The sequence below is a fragment of the Poecilia reticulata genome, linkage group LG19, assembly GCF_000633615.1.
Source record: "Poecilia reticulata strain Guanapo linkage group LG19, Guppy_female_1.0+MT, whole genome shotgun sequence".
Classification (NCBI taxonomy): domain Eukaryota; kingdom Metazoa; phylum Chordata; class Actinopteri; order Cyprinodontiformes; family Poeciliidae; genus Poecilia; species Poecilia reticulata.
In genome coordinates this window covers 800,382-805,264 of record NC_024349.1, presented here as the reverse complement: position 1 = coordinate 805,264, position 4,883 = coordinate 800,382, and the positions used below count along the sequence as shown (strand labels likewise).

Genomic DNA, 4,883 nt, shown 5'->3' with positions numbered 1-4,883 from the left:
CTTTAACCCGACTCTGGTCCGCTTCAGCCCGACTCCGGTCCGCTTTAACCCGACTCCGGTCCGCTTTAGCCCGACTCCGGTCCGCTTCAACCCGTTGCCATTTTAAGGTCTGCTTGCCTTTAAAATGCAGATAAAAATCAGGACGTATTTATCGGGCCTCTCCTATTTAAACTCTGGTTCCTTTAATGCTGGACTGAACTTTGTCCAGGTACTGAGATGAAGTTACAGCAGATATTTTCAAATGAGCTCCAGAGGGACAAACGAGAGGCTCACTGATTTTTATCTTACCAAAACTCCTCAGAGGAGAAATTCAGTGGAGGAAAAACTTTCTCCACAAACTAAATCTCATCAAAGGTTTTCTGCAGAGACGTCTATATGCTGATCTTTTTCTCCTTCACTGATGTTTATTAACAGGATTAATATATTACAATATATTGTCAGTTAAAAACATTTCAGCAGGTATTAAACAAACCATTAATAGTTTTTTATTGCTTTAATGTAACATTCTAATTTTGAAGAGGAAAATCACCAGACTGGCTGTGATTAATCTCCATAATGTGACTCATTTAATGATGAACTTCCTGAAATAAACAGACTTTTCAGTAATATTCTACTTTGTTGAATGGGTCTGTTTGTACTTCATGTCTGTTTGCTGAAATTCTTAGTTTCGTCACGATTTTGGCCAATAAAGTTGGTTCTGGCTCAAAGGACAGAAATAAACCCAGTTTGAAACGTCATTCCTGTGGTTCAAATGAAAAGCAGCCATGTTGGATTTGAGGAAATGTCTGAATGCCCAACAGGATAATCCCACCAGGAAATCAGTGAAATCAATCTTTGACGTTAAACTAGAAACGGTTGTAAAATGTCCGAGTAGCACCTGAACGCACCGCGACCAGACAGACTTGGTTGCACAACCTAAATCCTGCCTGCATAAAAACTGCATGGTAGTAACAGCTCTGGTGTATTTAGGGCTCACAATCACCGGAGGATTAGAGCAACGCAGCAACACCAGCTTCTACAGCAGAGGTTCTCAAACGGTGGGGCGCAGACCACAGACTTGACCTGTCCCGGGTATGAAACGGACCCGGGTCGTTTCATACCGACCGTCCGTCAGTTCAGACGACAACCTGAAGTCATTTTCTCCAATCTGTTCAGATTACAGAGGAAATGTAATGATGTGAACCAAATGAAAGATGGCTGTCGGCAGGAAGTTGGCTTGTGTTTGATTTAATCTCGGGTCAGAACCTTTTTACTGCCTGAAACGGGTCAGAGCTAAATTCATAGAAAACGTTATTACAGGATTATTATCTCTACATAATGAAAACGTTTGTCTCGTTACAGCAGCACAGGAAAACATCAGGGTGGGTCTGGCTGCCCCGCAGTGTGAAGGTACATTTCCACAGAATGAAAATCCAGTTGAATTCACTAAATTCATCTAATTAGTTGATCAATTATCTACTTCAGGCAGCAAATCAGAGAGCAGAAACATAAACAGTGACAAAAATAAAACCAAAACTTATCACAAAGAAGAAGAAACTGGAATGTTTAAGTAACAATCAGCCAGTTTCATTACATGATGAATTAAAATGAGTTGGATCATTTCCATGCTGGTGAAATTTCATATGTAGAAGTTTCGTAATTAATTGTACTCATAGTTTTGGTTATTTTATTTTGAAATGTCTTTTAGTGCCAAATGTAAATTACAAAATTAAAGTTTATCGATCTTTGAGAATGAGTTCTTGTATTATTATGTCATTATTATCATTACTACACTTATAGTCTCAAAAACAATATTATCGTTTATCATCATCACTTCTGGGACAATTTATCGCCCAGAATCGTTTATCACAACAGAGCTTTGGTTAAAACATGGACGTGAGCTGACCAGGTGTTTCTTTTTATGTAGCCTTTCAGTTTGGGCTGTGAATCCCGGCCGGTTCTGTTCTGGTTCTGTTCAGAGCTGTGAATCCCGGCCGGTTCTGTTCTGGTTCTGTTCAGAGCTGTGAATCCCGGCCGGTTCTGTTCTGGTTCTGTTCAGAGCATGGCTGTGGGTGGGAGCGGCTGAAAGCGTCTGGGACGGAGAGATGAAGCAGTTTGGTTAATTTCTTGTTTGGGTAACTGCTTTTGATTTGCATAAAACTATCCTGTTATTTATAAGCAGGAAAAAGTATTTTTAAATAATCAAAGTATGACATGACAAGTTTAAACAAATACGATGTCTAATTGCCGTATTTTTGTTGTAGCTATTAATAAAAGTCGGTTATTAAAATGTAATGACTCAATGATTGGTTGGACTTGTGGCTTTGGTTACAGATGGTTCTGTTAGATACGGTTTCATATTTTTCATTATTCACATCAGCAATCAGATGGAGGAATTAATTCAAGGTAAAATTCTGTTCGTTTTGAAGACAAACAGAAACTCTGGGTGTTTCATAAAAACGGACCCTGCTGTTGATTTTATTTATTTTACTTCCTCCTAATCTTATGTCATAACTATTTAAAATGCCAGTTTAAAGGCCTGACCTGCTTCAGCAGGACTGTGGGTTGTGTAGTTCCCTAAACAATTTAGTCAGATTCAGTGACAGGAAGAAGCTCGAACCTCAGAATAAACATTTTTTAAATGAACATATATTTAAAGGTTTATGTAATTACGTGTATGTTAGGTGTCCCATTTAAACATGATTTCTGGTCTTAATTTTGTTTAATTTCCGTAGAATGGCACGAAACGGCCACGAGAGGGAACGAAACAGAGGTACGAGTCACCTGTCCCGGGCCCAGCCTCCCACGGCCCTGCGGCTGGTCCACTAACACTGGATGAAATAAAGTCTTTTCATGGGCGAGTGGGTTTGCTGGCAACAAGCTCCGGTTCCCGACAAGCGTAGGAAGTCAGCGGTCGCAGCGGAAAAAGTGTCCGAGCCGCCGGGCAGGACTCGGGCTGCGGACCGAGGGGACCGCCTCTTTGTAAAGTCAGGGTGATTCAGCAATACGCCTTCTGCTTTAGCCCCGCCAGGACTGCCAGCTAGCAGAAACCCAGCAGCACCCACCGCTACGAGGCGGAACCAGCTCACAATATTCCGCTTTAATTAAACCAGAACACCGAGCTGGCTGGTAAAATAACAACATGGAAGCAACAAGTGAACGCAACACGGTCAAACCTGCTCGATTCTTAACCATTCTACCCTTTAGTATCCACTATTCTTACTATTCTGCTTCAAATAGCTCACAGCGCTCATTATTATGTTGTTTACCATGTTCTGAGGTGTTTAAAATCCACCCGTACACCGCGCAGGAGAGGAGCTGGCCAGCTTAGGGCGCCGCTGCTATAGTAAACAGCCATCACGAGTCCCCGGGACATTTAGGGTTTAAATAACTTACCGAGCGGAAGTTAACAAATACAGAATATATAGTTTAGTAGAAAGCATTTGTTTATGTTAGATAACACGCGAGAAGAGACGCTAATTAGGAAGCGAGCCTAACTTTGTAGGTATTTCTTAATATGCTAGTAATGTTAACCGTTAGCAGCTAGCATGGACGGTTTAAACAGAACAGCTGCCTGCTCACTTGGCGAGCCGCCGGGTGGACAGCATTCCTCCAATACTCGGTAATTACCACCGAATAACAGCGTCACAGCACAATATTTAAACATTTACCTCCACATTTAGATATAAACAAGTGATAATTTACCTGCTGATTCGACGCGACTCTGGCGACAAAATGTCAGTCCGCCTTTTCCCGGAATTACTCCGCTGCGCTCTGAGGTTGGATTCTTTCATTCATAAAAAACACCAAGCGACAATGACGTCAGGCCAGAAGAATGGGGGCGGAGCTAACCGCCCACCCCGGCGCGCTCCGGGAGGATGTAAACAAGGAATCCCTGCAATCCTGCAACTTTTCCATGGCCGCCCCCTTCAATGTTCTCAGCAGCGGGAAAAAACAGCCGAGGAAGGAGGTTAAAAAAAAAGAAAAAAAAAGTTTTGGGAAAGGTAGAAGATAATTTAGCTTTACTTTGACGAATAAAATCAGACTTGACTAGGTATAAAAATATCAATACACATTTATGACTGATTTCAGAAAAAGGTTATTAATGTTTTATTTGTAAAATTAAATTTTGCTGACTTTTGAATGAAATTCAAAAAAGCTACAATTTGAAAATAACAAAATTCAACAATATCAAAAGTGAGAATTATTTTAGGTTCAAGCATCTGATGTGTTTAAAAGTGATGGGTGTGGGCTGGACCAACATAGATGGACTCTATCTTCACTTCTTCTTTCTCTCTTTGGGCCTTTCCCATCAGCGGTTCCACAGTGAATCATTTGTCTCCGTTTAGTCCTTTCCTCTTCATCCTCTACCATCACATCAGCTTTCTTTCTGCTAAAACTCTTTAATCATACCTGACACTTATTCATCTATTCCAACCTGCTTGCATATACTTCTTCACCTCTGTACTAATGGCTAATTAGATAAATAAACAATGCAACTGTTGCAAATGTGTCTTCTCATCTTTTAATTTCATGAATTCAAATTAATAGGGGAAGGTATGCTAAGCTCACACAGAGAAGCACTGATTAATTCAAATTCAAAAATACTTTACTCAGGTTGTTGTAACCTGAGTTGGGTAGCAAGTAGCTACATTTACTAAATCACATTTACCTGAGTAACATTGTTTTTTTAAATTTACTTTTAGGAGTACTTTTACTATGCTGTACTTTTTTCTTTTACTTGAGTAATTTTATTATGAAGTACTGGTACTCTTACCACAGGAACATTTCTTGCGTCTCTACCCACTGAAAAGCAAACCTGCTTTAATTTTTTGGGTACTCTACCTCTAACTCATTTGATTAAAGAGTTATTGTAGAAGGCAATGGCTGTCGGCATTTTTATA

General features: G+C 40.3%; 1 protein-coding gene across 1 annotated transcript in view; it reads right to left on the bottom strand.

Moving 5' to 3' along the window:
* maff (v-maf avian musculoaponeurotic fibrosarcoma oncogene homolog F) overlaps positions 1 to 3,773 on the bottom strand; it is a 9,808-nt gene extending 6,035 nt beyond the window's left edge. The window contains exon 1 of the mRNA XM_008436261.2: positions 3,685 to 3,773. The gene's annotated coding sequence lies outside the window, so the exon portion shown is untranslated. The remainder of the gene's footprint in view (positions 1 to 3,684) is intronic.
* Between the last annotated feature and the right edge of the window lie 1,110 nt (positions 3,774 to 4,883).